At 38.1% G+C, this 13562-nt stretch overlaps 1 protein-coding gene and 1 long non-coding RNA gene across 10 annotated transcripts in view; both read right to left on the reverse strand.

The window, feature by feature from the left end:
- The window catches only part of LOC123867647 (GTPase-activating protein skywalker), a 116022-nt gene that overhangs the window by 81630 nt on the left and 20830 nt on the right, over positions 1 to 13562 (reverse strand). The gene's annotated exons all lie outside the window — the stretch shown is intronic.
- Positions 1422 to 10335, reverse strand: LOC123867708. The gene is made up of 3 exons (XR_006796479.1): positions 10259 to 10335; positions 6017 to 6027; positions 1422 to 1434 (listed from the first exon to the last, which is right to left on the reverse strand). It is a non-coding gene; the product is annotated as an uncharacterized LOC123867708 (long non-coding RNA).

Below are 13562 nucleotides of genomic sequence, written 5' to 3' on the forward strand. Positions count from 1 at the left end.
TCGCCGGCTTACCTATAACTGATTATGGGTCTCATCTCAGAATGAGAAGGGTTTGACCATAATCTACCACGCTGGTCAAGTCCGGATTGGCAGATTTCACATTATGATAGTTAGATGTCAATGTGCGATCACCTTAAAACGGAAGTTTTGACTGCGAAAGGGGTCCTGTATATGGTCAGACATTTTGTAAGACAGGTTCGCAAGCTGATCTGAGTACAAGTAGGGAAGTATCATAGCTTTAACAAACGGTAACGGGTCATGTTTTAACGTGGGTTTTACGTATTTGTTAGTACAAGCCACAAGGGCAATAAACTTCAGAGCCGTGGGCGAAGTAGCGGGCATCTCTTTAAATCTTTGGCAAGGTATGCGAACAACTACGAAGTGATGCCGCACTTAAAAATTTAACAACACGATACCTTGGAGTGTTGAATATTGACATTAAAATTTTCAACTGACAGGTGTCGACGTCATGTTCACATTTTCTACAATAGTTTATTTCAGTTAACTAAATTATCTGATAAAATGTTTTTTTATCATCTAAACTAGAGCCGAAATCCTGTACTCTTAGTAGAAATGTATGCGGAAGGATGTGAGAATCAACCAAATTATTATCAAAAGAAACGGCCAACCATTGTTATTAACAGGAAAGGATCACGCCCTAAACAATGGAATATACGTTATAGGACCCAGTGAGAGAGAGAAGTGCACCAAAAAGAGTGGGAGAACGCACAACAGACGGAGAAACCAGCTCAGAGAGAAGAGTGGGAGAAAGGAATGGCACGGCAAATCTTACAAAAGGTTAGAAGAAAAGAACATGGATTAGTATAACCGTTGAATAGGACGTCAAGGTCATCGGTCCGCCGGTGAACGAAACCTCACAAGTGCAGGAAACAGACTAAACGTGCAGTCTGCTTGCTCCTTTATCGACTTCCTGCCTTTACATCGATTCTGCGCTTAGTCACAACCGGTGAATCGTGTTTTCAAAGCCAAGGTCCTGGTTGCGATCAGCATCAGCTGACAAACGACAAAGTCCTTGCATATCAGCAAGAATTTTGTCGTTTAATTGTAGCCCTTACTACGACACAAGTGGTTGCGCAACCAAGCAGACTCCAGGTGACTCACCTGGAGAACATGATGTTGGATGATGATGATACATCATCACTCATTACGAATAATTGCTTTGGATACAACAAGATACTGTTGGCGTCGCGTCAAAAGGCCTTTGGTCGACAGTGGCGGCGATCTGTCTACGAATGGCTATGGCCCTGCCATAATTATTATTTACTCTAAACGAAGTGCAGCATTTTACGTATTTTGTACGCTCAGCAATATAACTACACCATGAGTCTATTTGTTCTCCAACTGTGAAAACAGCAAACTATAATAAAAGGGCAATTGCTGAGTTTATGCTAGATCTTCTCTCAATAGAATCTGCTTTCAAACATCTTGAATCTTGATATGCCATACGTATGCATATAAGTTAGCCTAAATTAATTAAAATCTTTCATTGTTTTTCGTACATCGTCGGGATTTCTAAATTCAACTTTCGATTATTCAGATTTCAGTTCAATTCAACCGTTCAAAAAAACTATAATAATTATGCTTTCAAAAATAATCCAGGTTACACAAATTCCAGAAAACCAAAAGAGCTCGCAAATTGAAGTAAAAAATAAAAGTAAGCGCTAAAGGCACGTGACCACAATGTAGGTGAGAAAAGCCCAAGTGTACGTCTATTTTTGGACTTGGCTTGTGGCCATCGGCGCGCGCGCATTGCTATGTTAGTCAATAATCCGGCTGTCATGGGTCCATACTCATAATATAAATCCGAAAGTGTGCCTGTTTTTAGGGTTTCGTACCTCAATAGGATAAAGGAAAACCCTTATAGGATCACTTTGTTGTCTGTGTATCTGTCAAGAAAAGGGAATCAAAATCTATAGGATACTTCCCGTTGAAAGGGTAGTCAAGTTTGGCAGGTAGGTAGATTTTATAGCACAAGTAAAGAAAAAATCCGAAAACCGTGAATTCGCAGTTCCATTACAAAAAAATTAAAGATTTTAGTTTACTAAACCACATCAAGATGGCGCTGTAAGTCATTAACTTACAAATTTTATTATACTGGTTTGAGATTCTTTGTACAATGGTACAATCTTGCTTGGTGGAAAGCACATGAGATCTAGGAGAGAGCAGCTTGCCTGGAAGACTATTAGAGTTCTTCTTAATAGGAAGGATATTGCGAACTATAATTGCTACCATCCTATTTTTTTAAAGGCGTGAGCTAAGAAAGTACGTTCTAAAGAAAAGAATAGAAGAAACCAGATTCTAGAACGTGTCAACAAAAGGAGAATGATCGTACACGGGCCACGCTTGTGTCAGAAGATAATTATTTTCATAATTTATGTTTTATTTTATAATTCAGTTTGGCATAAAAAATAAAGTGCTGACTATCCCGAGATTTTTTCCTCATTTTAAAAGTACTTCAATTGTTACTAAGTATACAGAAATCCAGTCTCCATTTTTATCGGTAAACATACCATAGTGATGTTATTTTACGAAATCGATGATCAAAATCGGTGGTGTTCGAGTTATAATCGATTAAAGACTATTATTTTCATAGTAATATTAAAAAAAGTCGATATTTTTTTACAAACCATCTTGATCGAATCGAATCAACTCGATAAGTGCTAGTTGCAGGTCTATGGTTTTTGCTTTCTGTCAATTTCGATAATTGCAGTTGTAGTGTTCACATACTCTTTGAATGCAGTTTTCAGGGTGGTTCGAATTTAGATATTTTAATCCCATATCGTTGACCGTTGCGCGTTGTCTTGTACGTCGAGTTGAGAACTATATTTCCTTCGTATTAAGCTCCGTATATGCTATAACTTCATCATAAAAATATAGGTATAGGTAAATGCAATGGCACCTTGTACATCTTCAAATAGTGATTCATTGGGAATAACTATGTACTTGCACCAAATAGGCAGCACTAAAATCGTCCTGGTGATATGTGGAAACTACTACCTACTTTACTTTACCTAATAAAACCTACTTACCAAACCTAACCTAACCTTTTACATAAAACTGTTTTTCTCAGAAACTGGGAGGAATAAATTAAAAATTCTTTTTTTATATGAAAGTAGGGATATCAAACTTTATTATATGTAAACTTTCATTGAGACACAAAAATATTTGTAAGTGGCCCAAACTCCATAGAGTGCTGGTCATTCTCTTTTCGTTGGGTTGGGTTAATATTGAAATGGGAACCTAAATTAATACATATAAATAAACGTTTAAGTATATAGAAAGCGCTAAGGTTACTTCTCTAACAGATCTCAAGAGCAGCAATGTTATAGTTGCAGATCATGATTAGAAGAAGTAGTAGTAGTTCGGGACAGGCAAAGATCGTAGACCATACAGCCTGGTAAGTCATAGATAACTTTTCTTTTGTAGCAGGTCATGATTATAGCTACAGTGTTAAATCACTGCGTCACCCGAGGCCGGTACGAGACGCGATGATTGATGGCAAAGGATTTATTGTAACATCGGGTGCCAACCGCCGGTATTGTTTCAAAGCCAATTATGAATGCACTTCAATTATTGTTATCAGCAAACCTGGAGTGTGACGATAAAATTCCGTTCAGCCGTGTGAACAATTGATTCCTCGCCTTGGCTGAGGAAACAATTGATTCTTCGACCTTGGATGCGGATTCGATTGGTGAAATAATATATGATCACAGATATGTTAATCGGTTACCCTCAGATCTGTTACCTTTCACGTCAGAGCTAATTCTTCTTGATGATTTTTACTGAATTTGGTACATATCTAGATATCTTGTATACCACATAGTTCCCATGGGGTGTTCAAAAACCTAAATCCACGCGAACGAAGTTGCAGGCATCATTTAGTGATGATGATAATAAATGAGAAATTAGTTATAGATAACTTACTTCTCAAAGATGTACTGTGGACATAGACTACTTTAATCCGCGAATATGATGATGACATAAAGAAAAACCACCACGAACGAGTGCTAGATGCATTTGACGATTCAAAAGTACTTGTGAAAACTTAATTGAATAAATAAAAAAAAAACTTTAATGTCTATGTCTTAGGGCAGAACGGAAAATCCCAAAATCCAAATATTACTACGCGACTGATGTTGCGGGCAATTATTAGTAAAGAGATAAATTGATTAATACTGAAAGTGATGAGACCAACCTACGAGAACTTACAGTTCACGTTGGAATTCGGCGAGTGCCGGCCAGGCCAACGTGTGAAAGCTGTTTACGAATCGCACCAAGATCCATTGATGCTTGTATGAAAACTCGCACTGTCACAAGCCACCTAGCATCTTCGGTCGCACGTAGTAGGTAAATACAGCCAAATGAGACAGTACAAATCCACCAAACGCATTGAGCCAACGTATGCAAGAGGCATAAGATAAAATCGAATTACCGACCTAAATACAAACCGGCTTCCTAAATTGGAGTTGGAAGTCGACATTACTGATGCTATAAAACGGATAAAATCGCTCCAAGAACGCGTAAACGCTTAAAGCTTTGACGTTTTGACGAAAAGGCTGACGTCTTCTTGACGCTTGGACTCGCCTTGCCTAGGAGACCTAATCCCAATTTTCAGTTTGGTTATTTTAGCAAACAACTTATTTTAAATTGATTCTGGTTTTGATCTGGTTCCGAATCAATAAAGGGAGTTTATCATCGGCACTTAGCCTATATTTTTTTTAAATATTGAGTACTAGCTGATGCCCGCGACTTCGTCCGCGTGGGTTTAGGTTTTTTATAAATCCTGTAGGAGTTCTTTAATTTTCCGGGATAAAAAGGACAGTCTATTTCACTCTCCAGGTCTTTAACTGTACCCATGCAAAATAATCACGCCAATCCGTTGTTCCGTTGCGACGTGATTGAAGGACAAACCAACAAACAAACACGCTTTCGCATTTATAATTTGTGGGCAGTGAATTTATTTTAAAAACGTTATAATTAGATTTTTAGGACCCCGTACCTCAAAAGGAAAAACGGACCCCTTTTAGGATCAGTCTGTCTGTCAGTTTGATCCCATCGCGGCCAACATTACTTTATTGCCATCCCTTTCTCGGTACATACTGTGTACCAGTTAATCCACTGTTTGTTAACTTGGAAAGTCAGAACCCTTGGCATTAGGATAAAGATCTGCGGTTTATTTTATTAAATCCGACCTTTTCGCCTTCCCTGGTAACTAATCCCTAGTGACATTTAAATTTTGGTTAGAGAAGCTAAACGCGAGTTTTGCTTTTCCAACCGCAAGGGACGTCTGCGACCTTGTATAATAGGATTTAATTTAATGTCATTACAAGCAGAAGGCCCAAGTCTCTTAAGTAGAGCCGACATTTACGTAAGCAATTTACTAATCTTATGGGATAACAGATAACTTATTAAATCATATTTCACCATGATATTTGAGTCCATGGTCTTTAAGGTGTATTCTGCAACTAGGCAAGCTATCTTGGAAGCAAGATTTGTATTTTATCTCAACTTTATTTCAGTCTCAACTGAAATCTAGTCAATTCGGTAAAGCTAGATAACAAAGACATTGAAAAACGACGAACCATCAAACGACAATCGAATATTATACCTAGGTCAAGGCGCACGTGTCGTTGGCACCGCACCAGATGAGCTCGACTGACAGCCGATTCGGATCAGATTAGATATCTGGTAGGTATCTACAACTGAACATTTCTAAAGCATGACCATTGTAATGACTTTGACATTAATTCTCTTGTTTACAGAACAAGACATTATATTTCACAGGTTTTTTCAGGTTCAGACACAAGTTAGCCCTTGGCTGCAATCTCACCTGGTAAGTGATGATGCAGTCTAAGATGGATGGATGAATAGCGGTGATAATCTAGGAAGTGGATCGTCGTGGGCCTCTTAGGCAGAGGAGCCTCTAAATTTTCGGAGTTATGTGCGTTTTAAGCAATCAAATATCAGTTTTTATTGACGGCAAAGGAGAATAGACAGTGAGGAAACCTGCATGCTCGAGAGTTGTCTGTAATATTCTTTAAGGAGTGTAAAGTCTGCCAATCCGCACTTGGCCAGAGTGATAGACTATGGCCAAACCCTTTTTATCCTAGGAGGTGACCCGTACTCAGTGGTGGGCCGATTGAGATGACGATGTTGAGGGTATAGCTACACTTTTAGTACTGTCTGTAGAAAAAACAGCTTCATTTTGGACCCTATCAATTTAATTTTACCACCATCAAAAGTTATTGAAAAGGTGAAGCGATGACACCCGAAAAATATCTGACGTAGCTGATTGGAGATAAGCGAGAGATAGAAACGTTGGCGCTGCCAAAAAGAAGACCTTTGGATACATGACGGCTTAGGTTGAGATTTTCGTTTTGTACCACATAAAAACCAGTGATTTATGCTGTACGGAATCTACTCTTTCAACTACTAGCTATTCATTTACGACTGGAAAATTTAGAGCAAGGTTGTGGAAATATACGGTTCATGTCGTAAACAATAAAAACTAATACCAGAACCAAAAAGATGCTGCAGGTCGAATGTTGAAAAAAAATCGATACTGACCGTAGTCTCTATACACTGTATCAGATAATTTCCAGATAGTATTAAATGCATATCCCAAAAACTTTTCCAAGCATTAGAAATCTACAAGATTTCTACGGGATATTTCCTTGACCGCCGTGAGTGCTGTGGCCTCATAAGCGAGAGGTTCCAAGTTTGATAACCACCAGTACCATGGTATAACCACCATAACCACCACCACCATTTGAACCGATTTTCTTGGATTATAGCTAAGAACACTCTCGATCAAGCCACCTTTTAAACAAAAAAAAAACTAAATTAAAATCGGTTCATTAGTTTAGGAGCTACGATGCGACAGACAGAAACACAGATACACACGTAAAACTTATAACCCTCGGTCGGGGGTTAAAAATGAAAAGGGTATGTTTTTGATTAACCTCAATAACAGATAACTAGATACCATTTGGAAATACTCTACAAGGGACATACATGTTAAGTAGTGGACAACGAGGTGAGACAGGATCTTTTTGACAAAGACTACCAAACTCTGTAACCTATTGCAAGTACAATTTTTACGACTGGTGAAGCATTAATAAACATATCACGTCTCAGGCTTCATTCACGCAAATAACATATTCAGTACACACCGTGTGTTGACACAAAACATTTGGATTTCAATCAGATGTGAGCTGTGAAAATGACGTAGAACCCCATGATACGTAAGTTACTCATCACTTAAAAGAATATAACGAAAAAGACAATTATTTATTAATCATTTAAGTACCCTACTCCTAAGCACAAGATTTACGCTTAGTTGGAGGGGAAAGGGGAATATTAATCATGATTAACATGGCTAATTTGGAGCACCTAACAATAATAGTTTTAAGATCTGTTAACTAACCCAAATTCGCAATAAAGATTATTGAATTGAATTGAATTGAATTGAATTCTTTTTTAAATCTTGTATTATAAGGGTTCAAAAGCTTTAACACCTTTCACGCTGACGCATAAGCATCTGCAAGTGATTAAAATTAATCCAATGTAATTTCCGAGGCAACCTTCACTCAATTCAATTCGGAAGTTGGTAAAATACACTGCATAATAAGGCCGGGAAGTCAACAAACAGTGATATCATCGATTCCTACAGCTACTGGAAGTGGAGGTATTTTCAGAGCGACATTCCTTTTGACTTCTGAGAAAACCGGAATCTTGGCGAGCTCATACAGAAACCTCAGTGAGCCACGTGGCTGAGTCCTCGTGTTTGAATCATCACTTTATATATTATTATTGTTCTATAGTAGCTTTTTCCTTAGTTTTCTTTAATGATAAGCAATTCGCAGAAATCTTCTCATAGAGTTACGTTCACTCATAATTATAATTATCATGATTTCATGGTTTACAATTTCATGGGTTGACTTTTCCGAAATAAAAAGTACCTAGGTACTTATCCATTGTGTGTCTCCAGAATACAATCTATTTCTGTGAGATATTTCACATTTTGTCAAGCCAGAATCTAAATCGTAGTTCAAGCGAATAACTCATTGGCACTCGGTAAAAAAATACACTCCGAGAGGCTATCGATTCAGCGGTTGAGATTTTAAATACATGATGCACGAAAATTATACAGAGAAAAGATTTGTTAGTTTGTCCTACTTAATCGATTTCAAAAATACATAAAGGAAGTCCAAAATTTCATGTTGTTTATTTCGGTAACTAGAGGAAATAGGAATAATATATTCGGGTTCAAATTATTATTTATTAGTTATTGCCGTGTTGTGGTTGGCTCACTGAAATAGATTATAGAGAAAAAATTCCGCACTCCTGTTTTGCAAAATATTTATTTCAATAACATGACATGATTCACATATGTATGAAATATCGTTTGAGAAAATAATTATTTTGAAAGTTATTTGTACTTGTGCCATTTTTAAAAAGTTTTCAGCGAGCCAAATTATTTTGAAAAATAAATTATTGGGATTTCATAGCGATGAAGCAGGAGTTATTCATGATATGCAAATACTTCCGACACACGACACTTTAGCCAATTAATTCATCAGTTAAGTTTGGCTAAGTATCACACTAATATTATAAAGGAGAAAGTTTGTATGTGTGTGTGTGTGTGTGTGTGTGTGTGTATGTTTGTTACTCCTTCACGCAAAAACTACTGGACGGATTGGGCTGAAATTTAGAATGGAGATAGATTATACCATGGATTAGCACATAGGCTACTTTTTATCCCGGAAAATCAAAGAGTTCCCACGGGAATTTTAAAAAACCTACATCCACGCGAACGAAGTCGCGGGCATCAGCTAGTAAGCTATAAGTCTGAGAGTAAGAATCAAAGCACGAAATAAGGTAAAGTACATATCACCAACATCATCATGATCAACCCATCACCGGCTCACTACTGAACACGGGTCTCCTTTCAGAATGAGACGGTTTAGGTCATAGTCCGTCATGCTGGCCCAGTGCGGATGTGAAGACTTCACACACATTTGAGAAAATTATTGAGAACTCTCATTGTGGTTCCCCCACGATGTTTTCCTTCACCGTTAAAGCAAGTGATATTTTAGTGCTTAAAACACACATAACTCCGAAAAGTTAGAAATGCGTGAGAGGCAAAGTATACAATATTTTTCTTTTTTTTTATACACATACAAATCAGCCCTTGACTGCAATCTCACCTGGTGGTAAGTGATGATGCAGTCTAAGATGGAAGCGGGCTAACCTGGAAGGGGTATGGCAGTTTTCATTAAACCCATAACTTCCTTTGATTTCTATAAGGCATCGTACCGGAACGCTAAATCGCTTGGCGGCACGGCTTTGCCGGTACGGTCCTAACTAGCCACTTTTAGACTTACAAAAGCTGTTCATTGATATGAAAAAAATATTAAGTGACGCATACATAAAAGCATACGTTAGCTTTTCAAAGACTCGCTATGAACATGTGTGTAGTGCACGTAGGTAAGTGCAAATTGTGAAGGTGAACCAGACCCCGCTCTGGCTACATTGCCAACATATATTTTTAATTTAAAAATGTTTCACATATGAAACTGTTTAAGACTGGACTGTTTTATGCCGCCCATATACGTTAAGTTTACCGTCAAGTTTGCAGCGGAGTTAAAGCGGCGTCCGGTCAACTGATAGCCATACTCCGTCAAGTAAACTCAGGCGCAAAACTGCAACAGCTGAGTGTTCCGCCGAGATCAACGCGTGTCATTTGCAACCCTTTCTCAGAGAGAAACATTCTGGTGAGAACTTCCTCCTCTTCTCTTCCCCCCAGAACTACCTGGAAGGGTCTCCCTCAGGGATCTGTCCTTGGTCCGCTGCAACCTTGACGGTAAACTTCATCGTGTTTGGCCAGAGTTATGAAACTTTTCCTTAAACAATTCTGGTAAGTTGCGAGAACTACAAAATGGAAAAAAAGTATATCCAAAAACAAGTAGATGAACGCAAACGCATTGATTTGTATCGGCGAATCTGGTAACGAATTTAACACGTCAAAGTTTATTTTAATCTAGGCACGCTTACGTTAGAATCGGAAGGAAATAGGTATAATTTTCCAGTGCAAGAAATTCGGGCTTAGGTCACCTGCCGATTATAGTATGCTCGCGCGCAATATCGAAGGTGAACGGTGGACGATCAATATGCTTAGTACGAGATCTTACATCTCACCTGCGTTGATAGAATTCGAGCGTCGACGTCAAACTACACAATAACGTCAGAGTAACATGGGCCTAAAAGTCCTTGATTTAAAGTGAAAAATTCATTCCAACTGATTTTAATTATTCAAGGTATCTGTTTGGAGTACTGGGTGTAAGAGGCATGGACGAACTTGAGTTTTATAAGTGTAAATTAAAAATTTTCAACACCCCCGACAAATCATTTTCAAATAAATAATTATGTATATCTAGGCAACGTCCATCTTGACAACTTGACATTTGTCAATTGACACTTGAATATTATGAACCTAAGGGTTATCTAACCTTCTTTTCTACAAGAAAACTAGAAAATAGCTGATAACTTTTAAACGGCTGAACAATTTTTTTTGGATTATAGCTAAGAACACTCTCGATCAAGCCACCTTCCGAACAAAAAAAAGTAAATTAAAATCGGTTCATTCGTTTAGGCGCTACGATGCCACAGACAGATACACAGACACACAGATACACAGATACACACGTCAAACTTATAACACCCCTCTCTTTGGGTCGGGGGTTAAAAACAAGAGACTAACGTTGGAAGTCCCCTCACTAGGTGGATAGGCGACATCAAACGAATCGCAAAGAGCGGCTGGATTCAGTTCAGGCGGCACAAGAGCGTGGCGTGTGGAAGTCCCTATAAGAGACCTATGTCCAGCAGTGGACGTTTAGCGGTTTTTGATGATGGTGATGTTGACTAATTACTGTCAATTTTACTTGGACGATAAAGTGTTTCGATACATCGAATTCTATCAACGTAGGCGAGATGTAAAATCTCATACTAACACTACAGTTGGGTGATTTGACATCGTGCCAACCGCATGCCAAATAATAACAGAAACATAATGCATTCGGTCGAAAACATGCTTGCTTGTTTATTTGCTTTCGCCGAAAAAACTGGAACTTTGCCTCGCGCCTATTGCAATTTTTTTATACTAACTAATAAGTACAGAAAAAATCAGAAAAGTCGCCCAAAGAATTAAACACCAAAAGGAAATGTAGAGAGTTGTGTGCAAAGTGCATTCTTCTGGCATTCTTGAGTTAAATAAAATTAAAAGACTTTGTTCATTCCGCTTATTCGACTATATCTAGACCTTACTCTTTTGACTCCTTTCATAATATGGAGATGAATTTAAGGGTTGCTATATTAAAGTAAAATCTTATCAAGTTTTGGAGTTGGGCGACGAATTCTCATACTTTTGAATCCCCAGGCTTCTGCTGTCCATGTTCAATATCATCAAAAGTCGATATTTGTACTTGAATAAAAAAATCGAGAATATATGCACGTGGAGATAGATCTATTAGAACATCTTTTACACGCTTCCCAAATATAATTTTGTTGACACTAAACAAATAGGTTATCTCGTAGCTTCTGTGTGACTAACGCCACTATCTATTTGACCCAAAAGCGTGATACAAAGAATAATAAATCATTTCTCATAACTGCCCAATCAATTAACTCCTAATTACTTGAAGCAGACTATAATGTAGCGCGTCGTATTTTGTAGTAAAAATGATAATGGCACAAGCGATTCATAATATTGACAGAGGAGGATGACATGTTAATCCATTTAAAGCTTATATTGTAAATTTGTAATCTTTAAATGACAATTGCGCCATGTTAAAACGAATTTACACATGTACCTATTTAACTGGTATTTAACAGTTATCACCAATACCATTAGTTATACCATTGATTATAGTATTTACTTCTGTAGTCTTATATCAGACCGGTGTGTAGGACATAGATCTCTGTACTAATACATTGACATACATACATTAACATTGTAATAAAACAATCTTATCAAGAACATTCAGGTAGGTCGATAGTCTCGTCCAAGGCAAAGATACCTACCTTACCTAATAGATAACTATTTACTAAACAAGCAAACGCAATAGGATAGGCATACATTGTGTCGCAATAATCAAACAATAGGAGCAGAAAAGTAGCCATTTTCATTAACAGCTGTTGTTAATCGTCTATCCATTGTTATATGTTGTCAACTACTCAGACTTAAAAAATATATAGAGGTAAGGCTGCCTTTTCATCGGGGATCTGCAGCTAGGTGTGTGAAAACCAACCGAATCGCATTATTTTCATATAGTTTAGCTTATCATAACTTTGGTAGCAAAAGATTTCGTGAGCTAAACTAAGACCATGAAGGGAACATCACTAAGTTGGTAGTTTCCAAACAGATCCCCCGCTACACTTAGTAGCACATTCTAAATAGGGTTCATGAATAAGCTCGTAGAAGCCGATTTTAATAGTAAGAGAAGTGAGTCGTATGGCAGTAGCTTTGACATGATATTATTGCTAATCGGATGTACAGAATCTCCGAACTAAACTGATAGATCTAAAAGTAGTCCTAAGTGTGCCCTAGAAATAACAGAGTGAACCAGAGTGAGGGAACTCTCGGTTTGATCCTGAAGCGACGATATGTCAAATATTAGGCTATGGTGACGTAAAATCAAAGAAAAATAGGGCTAGTCAAATGTACTAACATTTGACTCCTGCCAGTGACTTCGAAGCTTCGAAGTTTTTTTACAAGTTCCCTAACAGTCGTGAACTACGGTAGTACCTAAAACATTGTGAAAGGGATACTAATTTCAGACTTGTCAATTTATTTTAGAAATTTTTTCAACCGAATTAGCACCATTGTCATCTTGTCAACTAGTTTTACTAATAAACCTGTTTGCACGCGCTAGCTTATTCTATTTTTTTCATTTAGTCTGTTGTTCGTAACTAATTGGGATGCGGGATGAGGCCCGCTCGATGCGCGCGCGCAGTGCGCACGTTGATGTCGAACGCAAGGACTCTTTCGTATGGTCTAACTCTATGATCGTACTAGCGGTACAATAGTTTGGTTTACTACCCTTATTTCGTAATGGTGCAGTGCCCGCGACTCCGTCCGCGTGGATGTAGGTTTTTTAAAAAACCCGTGGGAACTCTGCTTATCCGGGATGAAAAGGTGCCGAAGTTAATTTCCGGGGCGTAAGCTACCTCTGTACCAGATTTTATATAAATCGGTTAAACGGATAGACCGTTAGGAATCCCGAAAGAACTCTGATTTTCCGTGATAAAAAGTAGCCTATGTCCCCGGGATGTAAGCTAACCCTGCACCAAATTTCATTAGAATCAGTTCAGCGGTTGAGCCGCGAAAACGTAGCAGACAGACACACACTTTCGCATTTATAATAGTGATATGGTACAAAGTATGGATGGTACGGGCTCCATCGAATCATTGAATCATCAAATTATTCGAGTTCGGTCTACGATAGTTCGGCATTCGGCAAATACACTGGCCAAACTAATCA

Source organism: Maniola jurtina, chromosome 1 (assembly GCF_905333055.1).
Source record: "Maniola jurtina chromosome 1, ilManJurt1.1, whole genome shotgun sequence".
NCBI lineage: Eukaryota > Metazoa > Arthropoda > Insecta > Lepidoptera > Nymphalidae > Maniola > Maniola jurtina.